Source organism: Chanodichthys erythropterus, chromosome 11 (genome assembly GCF_024489055.1).
Source record: "Chanodichthys erythropterus isolate Z2021 chromosome 11, ASM2448905v1, whole genome shotgun sequence".
NCBI classification, from domain to species: Eukaryota; Metazoa; Chordata; class Actinopteri; order Cypriniformes; family Xenocyprididae; genus Chanodichthys; species Chanodichthys erythropterus.
In genome coordinates, this window is record NC_090231.1 from 50,175,703 (window position 1) to 50,188,017 (window position 12,315).

The window sequence follows — 12,315 nt, forward strand, 5'->3', positions numbered from 1 at the left end:
ATAAGACATGATAATTTTCATTTCCTAAACCAAAAATATGAATATGAAAGATCATAAAGTGTTAATTATCAAGACCTTTACATTGTGTCTGTATGGTGGGAGCATAACTATCATCAAAATAAGATATGACAATAAAGCCTACACTATTGTTTTTGCTATAAATTGTATAGTTTATTTATGTAACATTTTGTATAACAAACCTCACTCCTAAGGGTCACTCCTAAGTGGAATTTGTTTTTACAGCATGTATTAATACATTGATAGAAATTAGAACAAAGCAGAATTACACACAGGTCAGAAGAAAACGAAAGCTAATAAAGAACTGCTCTTATATAAATACTAAAAAAGGACAAAATCTGCAGTTTAAAAAGCATTATTAGGGGCAATAGCATCTTGCAATAATGCATTTTGTAGCAGTACCAACAATGTCCACTAGATGACCATATAATGACTCTAAAAATGTCTGGGTAAACTCAGGACTGAACCAAGGACACCAGACTCTACATTTAGCTGTGCACCATATCCACTTTATACAGTTTGTTCTTCCTTATTTAAATATTTTTTTAATATTACATCCCTATTTTATTGATTATTATCTCTGTGGCCTGAAGCCACACCTACAAAAAAGTTAAACAGGACAAGAAAGAATCCTTGCAAGAAATCAAAAGAACCTTTCAAATTCCCAACATCACAACTTGACAGGCTCCCGAACAGTGTTATTTTAATATTATTTATATGCTATTAAAGTATAGAGTGCTGCTGTGTTGATGTATTTTTGTAGGTAGATCTGAAAGTTAGCATTATCCTGGTTCCCTCAACATAAACCTAAAGGATTTTTTTCATTGGCTTTTGGATTATTGCAGAAAATAAGCTCTGTGACCAAAGTTTATTATTTTTACACATTTTGTTCATCATTATACCATTCACAAATTAGCATAGATTAACCTAAAGACAATCGCCAGAAATTAAAAGCTAAATATAGGCTATAAACAAACTACACCATGATCACATGACTTCACCATAACCACCATTAAACTCTTTCAGTCTTTATTTAAAAACATTTTTCCCTGATAGTTTGCAAGAACACGGTTATTAACACAACAAGGCTGTAAAAGCAAACTAGTCAATAGATGAGTTTATCTGTTCAGCTGATGACGTTTAACATCCCAGACAACCCGTACCATTTGGTAGTGCCATTTAGCCACTTGTTAGCAACTGCCTCTTTCAAGAAAAGTAAAAGCTTTAAAAATAATCACAAGATGCTATTACTGGTGTATTTTATGTCATAAAATAAAATGTGGAAATATCTTGAGCTTGCGTTAACCACAGACCTTATTTCGGCATTTAACCAAAAAAAACAAAACAAACAAACAAAAAAAAAAAACACTGACTTCAGGGTGGAACCGGAAATGCAAAATTGTGAACTTGTTTCTGGCTTTTGGCCTACAAAAATAAGTCATCCCTGCAGCACTCTATTGATTAATATTAGCTTATATTTTTATATTTTCATTTTTCATTTTAATTAAGTTAATTTTGTTATGTGCTTTTGTCATTTTTATAAATTTTTTAGGTTACACTTTATTTTACAATGCTGTAGTTACATTGTAAGTACTCAAGTACTAAGTACTAGTAATTAACATACTTACTTTAGAGTTACAGTTAGGGTTTGGTTTAGGGTTAGTTACTTGTAATTATGCATAATTTACTGTTATTACTATAATAAGAACATGTAGTAACATGTAACTACGGCACTGTAAAATAAAGTGTTACCATTTTTTATAGCTTGAATTTATTTTTATTTCAGTTTTAGTTTTAGTAATTTTAGTACTTCAGCTAAAAGTTGTTTTTTTTTATATGTAATTTTATTTCAGCTTTTTTTTGTTTTAAGGATAACAGCGCAGCTCCAGAAGAGCTCTGATCGTGGTTTGTTCATCTGCAAGGTTTCAATAAGAAAATGTATAAAAATTTAATTTACATAATCTATAAAAATAACACACCTTTCTGATAGATTATTTGAACCAACAACAAGATCTCATACTCTCCTTTTTTCATTTTTACAGTAATATCGTCAATTGGGAATCAAACAAAAAGGCTTTGTGTGTGTGTGTGTGTGACACATCGACCAACCCCCCAAATCACTCCTCCCCTACTTCCGTGGTGTTCATTTAGTATCAGGGAGGGTCACCCCACATTCTGCTGCCAGATGGCCAAGCCATAGCAGAGTCCTCTTGCTGTAATAATGAACCTAGAGGAGAGCCTCTCCCAGTCATTATATCACATCACAAGAGAGCGACTGCGTATGTGTGTGCTGACATGTGTCAGAAGCTTTTAGGGTTATGCGCACACACAAGTACAAAAAGAGAATTGCATACACTCTTAAAAATATAGGTTCTTTATTGACATTGATGGTTACATGAAAACCTTTAACAACCACCTTTCCATTGCAAAAAAGCTTCTTTATAGTGGAAACAGATTCTTCACACTAAAAAAAAATAAATGGTTCTTTTAAGAATTATTAACAGTTTTTTTTTTTTTTTCTGAGTAACTCAAAAATGGTTCTTGTATTGCATCGTTACAAAAACACCCTTTTGGAACCTTTACTTCAAGAGGAGAAGAATCATTTCTATTCCATTCTAATCTAGTCTCTTTAATCATCCATCCATTAGTCTAGAAAAAGGATTACTGTAGCTACAGTGAGGAGGAGGCTGAGGAGCCAGAGGGCAAGAGAGATCCAAGCAAGAGGGTGAAGGAGAGAAAACACAGGAGGGGGTGGAGAGCAATAGCGTATGCAGGGCGGAGGAAGGGGTCGGCTTTAGTTTGATGTGAATGGGTATTAAAGGCAGCATGCTAGAGAGGGGCAGAAAAAGACGGAGAGCAATCCAACCTGCCCCTGTATGGGGGCATAGTGAGCTTCTCAGGGCAAGCTGTCAAGGGTGGATCTTGCATTGACATATTTGGGTGAAAGAAAAACAGCCTTCACTGGGAGAGAGAGATCACAAAAATGCTAACATGAATTGAAACGTTTATGTGGAATTGAGATGAAAACTGGGAGGTAAGAACCTTTTTTTTTTTTTTGACTGTTCATTTAAAACTGCACATCTTGCTATAGACCCTTATAAACAACAACAACAAAAAAAACATTCCAAAAGGGGGTTTCACAGCGATGCCATAGAAGATCAAACCCTACCCTTTCAGTGAACAGTTCCCAAAAGAACCATTTTTTATCTTAGTGTGAAGAACATTGTAATAATCTAAAGAATCTTTTTCCACTATAAAGAACCTTTTGTGCAAGGTTCCATGAATGGATCTTAATGGAACCACAGATTCCAATAAAGAATCTTTACATTTAAGAGTGTACATCCCGTTCTGCGCTTGCATTTGTGGTTTGTGTGAAGGATACAGAGAGAGACAGAGAAGAGGATGTGTCAACACAGTAAAGGGAAACACATTGTGAGGCAGAGGAAGTGATGTCTGAGGTTGAAACTGTGCTCTGCTAGCTTCACACGTCTGCACGTCATTGCTGGCTTGCATTCGCATACATGCACACGCGCTCACACGCGCAGACCGCTGTTCCGACACAGACACCGAGCCACTGCAGATCTTTGCGAGGATGTGCACTAGATGATAGACAAGAGATTATGGAGATAAAGAATATGAGAGAATGAGAAAAACAGACTAAAAAGGTAAGGATTTTTTGCACATTTTATTTGTGTGGATTCATAAAAAGGAGGACTGGGAAGTTTGCAGAGATGATTTGCGCTGAAGTTATTTCCGCAACCTCTGCTGCGGATGGTGTTCAAGGTGGCAAGAAAAATGCAAGATGCACTGTAGTGTCTCTATCAATCTCTTTCTCATTTGCTTGGTAGGGTGGGGGGAAGGGTTATTCTCTGGGCTCTAGGGATACGTTGATAATAGATGAGAATGGAGGGAGTGGAATACAGAGCGATAAAAGAATAGGAAGGACAGAAATCTTATGTAAGCATGCACAACAAAGGGTACGACGGCATGGCTTTTCATGGCACCACTTGACCCTGTGCAGTTGACGTATAATGTGGATAATTGCACAATGGCATCTTGCACCTTGTCACATTTATTAGGCTGTGATGTGTTGATGCCAGCAAAGAGAAGTCCTTTCTCTTCCTCTGTCTTATCAGGTGCTACAATAACACATGTGCTTGTTGGCTTCATTTGATTGTTTTTTTGCCTGGAGGTGTGACTCTGGTTGAAATCATTACTTATAAATTATCTATAGTATGTGAAGTAGAAACTGCTTCCAATGTATTTTTATGGAATTGCATTTTATTATTATTAAATGAAAATTAGAAATTAGTTGAATTTTGACCCACTTTTTTCATAAGTACATGCAATTTCATAATTACTTCTATTGACTTTGAAATATGGTGTACAGTGTACTGCCGAATATACTGACACACATTTGTGGTAAACGAATATACTTTAACATAATTTCGATTGTAACTTTTGTTTAAATATGTTTGTAATTGCACATTTGTAAATGATGAAGTTACAATTTAGAACATTCAAAAAATATTAAGTGTAATATCAAATATCACACAGTAGTTAAAAATTATAATCAAGTACTTTTACACATGCTTTACTATGTCAACACATCAAAATAACTGCTTCTTTAAAGCATGACAAAAGATTATAAACTAATTATTTAAAATGTACTTTAAAGTAAAAATTAATTTAACATTATTATACAAAGCAGTACTTATGTGTGTTAAGAAACATTAATGAAAGTGTACTCTCTTAAAGGATTAGTTCACCTAAAAATGAAAATTCTGTCATTAATTACTCCCGTAAGACCTTTGTCCATCTTCCAAACACAAATTAAAATATTTTTCATAAAATCCGATGGCTCAGTGAGGCCTGCATCGCCAGCAAGACAATTAACACTTTCAATGCCCAGAAAGCTTCTAAAGACGTATTTAAAACAGTTCATGTGACTACAGTGGTTCAACCTTAATGTTATGAAGCGACGAGAATACTTTTTGTGCGTTAAAAAGAACAAATTAGCAACTTTATTCAACAATATCTAGTGATGGGCAATTTCAAAACACTGCTCCATGAAGCTTTGAAGCTTTACGAATCTTTTGTTTCGAATCAGTGGTTCGGAGCGTGTATCAAACTGCCAAAGTCACATGATTTCAGTAAAAGGCTTTGTTACGTCAAAAGTGTTTCGAAATTTCAGTGGGTTACCACCGGGGGGGTGTGCTTTGGAAGTTTGATTCGAAACGAAAGATTTGTAAAGCTTTGAAGCTTCATGAAGCAGTGTTTTGAAATCGCTCTTCACTAGATGTTGTTGAATAAAGTCATTATTTTGTTTTTTTGGCGCACAAAAAGTATTCTCATCGCTTCATAACATTAAGGTTGGACCACTGTTGTCACATGAACTGTTTTAAATACATCTTTGTAGCTTTCTGAGCATTGAAAGTGTTAATTGTCTTGCTGGCAGTAGAGGCCTCACTGAGCCATTGGATTTTATAAAAAATATCTTAATTTGTGTTCCGAAGATGAATGAAGGTCCTACGGATGTGAAACGACATGAGGGTGAGTAATTAATGACTGAATTTTAATTTTTGGGTGAACTAACACTTTAAGTACACTTAAGTGGCCTTTTATTTCATTAATATTATATTATCAGGAAGTACAGTATTTTAAAAATAGATTTGAAGTACACTACAAGTGTATATTCAATACAGTTAAGCACACTTCTTCTTCACGAGAGTAGCATCCTTTTGGTACTGAAAACCTATTAGCCTGAAGGGTTAAAGGACAAATGTCAGAATTTATCATTGTAATTCAAACTGTTAGCTTAAGTTTTCTTATAATATTGCGCTTGGACCAGTACTGCCAATTTTTACTTTCAGTGCTTAAAGCTGTGCTAGGGAGCTGGCCATGTCTTTTCAGCTTTGTGATGCTGAGATACAGAGTGAATAGTGAATGTATAGCATACTGATGTACATCCATTTTCAGCCTGGTCTCATTGTTTACAAGTAGGTATTTGTATGTATAATTTAATGCATATTTATAAAACGGTTAGTTCCTGTCCTTGATTCTGATTGGTCAATAGCTGTGTTTTATTCACGATACGACATCACCCAACGGTTCTATGTATCAACAAAGACTGTAGAATAACAAAAGGGACTTTGGTATCGCTACACAACACCCTTAGCAACCACTCTTAGCAACGTAAACTGTATGTTCTCAATTGATATTGTTCTAAATGTTTACTGTATTATGTAGAAGAGTATTGTGAGAAAGAGATTGAGTGAGCGAGTTTATTACCTGCATTCAGATTTAGCATTTTTGTTCATAATAAAACATCTGTTTAAATGTCTGATGTTTTATCTTGTCCTTTTAACAGTTATGGGGTTTTCCTTTGACTAACAACGCTAGTCAAAGCATTTATCAGTTGTGTCTTGTTCCGTGTTCACAACAGTTCAGTCTTTTCAATGTAAAAGTCTCCGCTACTGACTGACACACTCATAAAGGCAGTCTTTGCCGCCATCTAATGGCATGAAAATGTAACTTCTGTTGCTGTTCACGGTCAGGGACTATTTTTTCGAGCGGAAGGAAGGCTTTTGGTGAAAGTTTAATTCATGGAAGTTATAATTAATAATTGATAAATAATTGATACATATTTTTGGCTGTAATATTTGTTTTGTGTGGTAACCGCTGCTTCTAAAATGTAAGCATTATTACCAATACAGAAATGTAAAATATTTATGAATCGTTTATATCATAAATATTTATATCCCATAACCTTATCCCCAAACCTAAACTAAACCACTTTTCAATGTACAATAACCATCATTTTTGTTGCAATACATCATTATGTAGATGCCGCTATCGTTAAACCTAACCGTAACCATTTCTTCAAAAATTATGTAACAGATGGACAAGTGTAATCACTATAACTTATGGAATTATCCCCCAAAAAAGCTGTACCAAAGTAGTACATATGAGGATGTGTGGCAAAAAATATAATTAATAGTTAAACAATTACAGAAATGTTATTCATTTCAATTTTGATAATGTTGTCTTGTTTAAAATTATGCAGTCTTTCAAACAATCTGGCACCAAAAGTCACACACAACAGAATGAAATGTTGTAATTCAATCACAAATAAATGTGATTGAAAACATAATCGTATTGATCATAAATACAGCAGAATCAACTGATCAATTCCATGAATTAAATAATCATAGATAAATTAAGTATTGGAGGGTCTGTAAGGTGTAAACGATTAGATGTACTGTATGTGTGGTGAAATACATTCAAATACACCATGAGATCATGTTGCCATTGTATATTTGTGCTTAGACACAGATACAGACTTATTTAAGGTCTGCATATATGTTTACGCATGAAACATGCACTACATTCTCAAGCAAATGATAATGCAGAAAAAACAGCATTCAACATTAGTATGTGTATGTCTTAGCATTTCCTTGGTGCAAAGAGCCGAAAATCAATGATAGTGCTCTGAGTGTCTGTGGGAAACTCAGAGCTTTAATGCCACGTACACCAACTGCTGTGTGAAATATCACCATCAAAGAAGAGCAAAGAAATGAACAAAAATGTTAACTCTGAAAACAAAAATGTAATGATCAGTTTTGTCAAAGACAAACTCCTTTGTTCAGACATATGACAGTGTGAGGTACTGAGAATTACTTAAACATTATTCACAACTAGAAAAAACAAAACAAAAAGTGGATGAATAAATTTAGTACTTTTTCTTTTATTCCATTACACTTTCGCTGCCCTGCTCTAACTTGCAAGTGAAGCTAAATATAGCGTAATGTTAAAATGGAACACTTAAATATTAAATGCTTTGACCCAAATGATGGGAAGCTATGTTGATGTAGATGCATGTCCTAATGCTCTATATACCCTAAGAGCTATAGTAAGGGAGACAGATTGCATTATCACTTGAGAAGCCACAAAAATATCCTACAATCTCTGGGATGTATAGGCCTATATATAAACATCCAGGATTTTTTTCTGTCATCCTTTGTCTGCGCTATATTGTATATGATCACGCTATCATTTATTCAAGTGCTGTGAAACCACTCAAGCGTGATAAGTTGCAAAAAAAGAACTCAAATCTGTACTGATAAACACACACACACACACACACACACACACACACACACATATATATATATATATAGGGTGTTGTAACAATTAGTGTTGTAATTGTTATATTGGAATTACTCCGTTGATAGATGTCCCTTTTTGCCCCTGCCCCTGAGAAACTCCACACATCCCTATACTTTGGATAATTCAATATTCAATAACTTGGATCAGATCTGGGGCACAAAAAAAACTTGATCAGGACATCCCTATCTTACAAGATCATGTTTCTCTAAAAAGTTTATTTTGTTCAAAGTCGGCATTAAAAAGGGAATTTGCGATAGTCACTTCTTCCCTATTGTGACGTATGTCCAGGTGAAATGGCTTCCGGAACAAGAAAAAATGTAGTGCAGGACTTGATTTTGACCATGGGGAATTGATTGGATGGTTGTGGTTTGCTATTGGTGGATCTCATGTGAGTGACAGGTTGTCCCGCCCTCACGCCAGTAAACATGTCATCAGAGAGGAGAAGTGGTGTTGCTGCAAGAGGGAGGGGAAGTTATTTTGATCACAAATTATGAGGCACATGAGGCACAAATTATGAAATTATGAATAAATTCATAAGTCATTAATTACTCACCCTCATGTCGTTCCACACCCGTGAGACCTTCGTTCATCTTTGGAATACAAATTAAGATATTTTTGATAAAATCCGTTGACTCAGTAAGCTTTGCATTGACAGCAAGGTCATTTCCTATTTCAGTGCCCAAAAAGCAAATAAAACATATTTAAAACAGTTCATGTGACTACAGTGGTTCAACCTTAATATTATAAAGTGACGAGAATACTTCTTTTTCGCCAAAAAAACAAAATAATGACTTTATTCAACAATATCTAGAGATGGACGATTTCAAAACACTGCTTCATGAAGCTTTGAAGATTTACGAATCTTTTGTTTCGAATCAGTGGATCAAAGCGGCAAAATCACGTGATTTCAGTAAACAAGGCTTCGTTATGTCATAAGTGTTTTGAAATTTCAATAGTTCACGCGACTTTGGCAGTTTGATACACGCTGTGAATCACTGATTCGAAACAAAAGATTCATAAAGCTTCGAAGCTTCATGAAGCAGTGTTTTGAAATCGCCCATCACTAGATATTGTTGAATAAAGTCGTCATTTATTTATTTTTTTGGCGAACAAAAAGTATTCTCATCGCTTTATAATATTAAGGTTGAACCACTTCACTCACATGAACTGTTTTAAATATGTCTTTAACTTTCTGGGCATTGAAAATTTTACTGGATTTTATCAAAAATATCTTCATTTGTGTTCTGAAGATGAACGAAGGTCTTACGGGTGTGAAACGACATGAGGTTGAGTAATAAATGACTGAATTTTCATTTTTGGGTGAACTAACACTTTAATTAATATTACTCAGTACTTATTTGAGTAAATACAATGTAACTATGTCACCTTAAAATAAAGGGTTACACTTTATTTAAGGTTTCTTTGTTACACTGTAATTATACATTTAAGTACTCATTAAGTAACTTCATGTACTTACTGTAGGGTTAGTTCAGTTGTTATGCTTTCAAATTAGATCCTATATCAATGGATCTTCTTAAAAAGCCACTTAAAACTATTGTGAAGAGAAGCTGATGAGATTTAAAACTAACATTTAAGAAAATATATTTAAGATGTTTATGATTCAGAGTATAAGATGTTAATCAAATGTTTGTACTCAGTAGATTCTTTCCAGATAAAGAGCACTTTGACCGACATATTGGAGATGTCTAATGCGTCAAATCTTTGAGACTCTGAATGTGAGGAAACATAGTTAAACATGATGTATATTTGCTATGTCTAATTTTTAAAGGATTAGTTCACTTCAGAATTGATATTTCCTGATAATTACTATTTTCTTTCTTTCTTTCTTTCTTTCTTTCTTTCTTTCTTTCTTTCTTTCTTTCTTTCTTTCTGTCTTTCTTTCTTTCTTTCTTTCTTTCTTTCTTTCTTTCTTTCTTTCTTTCTTTCTTTCTTCAGTCGAAAATAAATTAAGGTTTTTGATGAAAACAATGCAGCTTCAAAGGGCTCAACACAATCCCAGATGAGATAAGCGTCTTGTCTAGCAAAATGATCTGTCATTTTCTAAAACAAATAAAAATGTCTATACTTTTTAACCATAAACGCTCATCTCGCACAGCTCCGCGATGCGCAATCATGTTGGAAAGGTCACGCGTGCTATTTAGCAGACACTCTGTAAACTCCTTGGAAAAGGCAAATAAATGAAACCTGGAACTAGCTGATTGATGGACATTTCAATTGAGCTTGATAGAAGAATGAGCCCAGGCCTCAGCTTACCTCTAGCTCATTAATATTAATTAGGCCAAGCGAATGGGCACTCTAGGAAGGTCATATCAAGCAATGTCTGCATGGTCTAATTAATATTCATAAGCTAAGAATTTGTAAATGCACTCCTGGTGCCTCATGTCCTACATTTTCAGCACGTAAATGATGTGCTTTTACAGTATATAGCCAAAGAGATGCAACTGAAAAAATCACAACATTGAGATGATACTTCTGCCAAGACGTTTCCAAACCCTATCTTCCATATCTTCCAATTCTAAGGCAGGCTGAAAAAAAGCTTGTTTACCAATATTACCACATGCATTAACTCTCAAAATAAAATTAAAGGGCAGATGATCATTTCTTTAGTAATGTATGATGACATATACTCTTAAAAATAAAGTTTCTTAATTGACGCTGATGGTTCCATGAAGAACAAAAGATTCTTTATAGTGGAAAAAGATTCTTTACATTATTAAAATGTTCTTCACGCTAAGAAAAAGAACCTCTTTTAAGAACTGATAGCTGAAAGGTTCTTTGCGGAACACAAAATGTTTCTTATATGGCATTGCTGCAAAAACCCCCTTTCCTGATCTTTATTTCAAAGAGTGATAGTCTAAGTTTATATTAGTTTAAAAAAAATTGTAGATGAGAGGAGAATGTAAAGTAGGAAAAGAAAGATGTTGAAAGGCTCTGTAGCAGGCGCAGGTGCAAAGACATTAGTATGGACAGAGTGGACAGTGTAACAGAAGTATAATGGATGTAGTGATGGAGGAAAGCTTCTTACTATATCTTTCCTTGTGAGAGTGTGTCTCTCTGTTCTTTCATTAGAACAGTTGTTCTTCCTGCCTTCTTGGGCAATAAACCCCATTTCTGTAGACATCTTAAACCTACGCACATAGAGGACATACCACAGACCATTACTGTTTTTATATAATGTTATTATATAAATATATACTAATTAGCTATAATTAGGCCTACCCATACTAAAAAATAAGTTTGTAGTGAAGTTACATTTGTAGAAAAAAAAAAATATTTACTTTGATTATGAATCAAGTCATCACCAGACTGCTCCAAAGGGAGGCATTTTTGTAAAACTACACGAGTTGTTAATAATACAGGAACATATACTGTTCACTTAATTGTATAGAATGTGCACCTGTAATAAAAATCTTAAAAAATAAAAAAACTGTACTTTAAGATAATTTAATATACGACTGTTCTTAACACACTAGAAGGTGCACTTTGTAATAATGTCAGATTAATACATTTTAAATCATGTTTTAATAAACAGTTGTCATGCTTTAATACACTTATTTTGATGTGGCGACTAAAATATTAAAGCACATGTAAAGTACTTGATTATAATTTTAACTGTACTGTGTTATTAAATATTACATTTAAAGTTAATATATTTTACTTAATTACAACTTTATTACAAATGTGTGAAAACTACTACTGTATATAGAAATGCATGTAATCTAAATTCAAATAGAAATGCATTAAAGTATATTTTATTTAAATGCTTGTCAGTACATTCAATAGCACACTGTATTTCAAAGACAATAATTACATATAAAGATGTACTCAAGTCCTACTTAAGTGGGTCAAAAAAGTCATAAGTAAATTTAATATACATTTAAACTAATACATTTTCATTTAATTGCTATTATCATGCATCCAAAATAAGTTAAATTCATTTTCACACTTAATTATATTATTTGTAAAGTTCAGTTCAGAAGGTGAAGTGTATATGTATGCTGCTATACTTCTTCTTTTCAGTGGCAAAAATGCATACATGGACAGATAGACAGAGGAAGTCGCCTGAACTCAAACATAGAAAACAACCTAACAATAGTAGCATAAAGA

General features: G+C 33.9%; 1 protein-coding gene across 6 annotated transcripts in view; it reads left to right on the forward strand.

The window, feature by feature from the left end:
• Positions 1 to 2,853: 2,853 nt before the first annotated feature.
• Positions 2,854 to 12,315, forward strand: part of sipa1 (signal-induced proliferation-associated 1) — a 64,504-nt gene continuing 55,042 nt past the window's right edge. For 4 of the 6 annotated variants that reach the window (XR_010896377.1, XR_010896378.1, XM_067399971.1 and 1 more), the window contains exon 1: positions 3,527 to 3,683. The gene's annotated coding sequence lies outside the window, so the exon portion shown is untranslated. Of the gene's footprint in view, positions 3,053 to 3,526; positions 3,684 to 5,306; positions 5,572 to 12,315 lie in introns of those variants that run through there. The other 2 variants (XM_067399969.1, XM_067399970.1) reach the window with 2 other exon arrangements.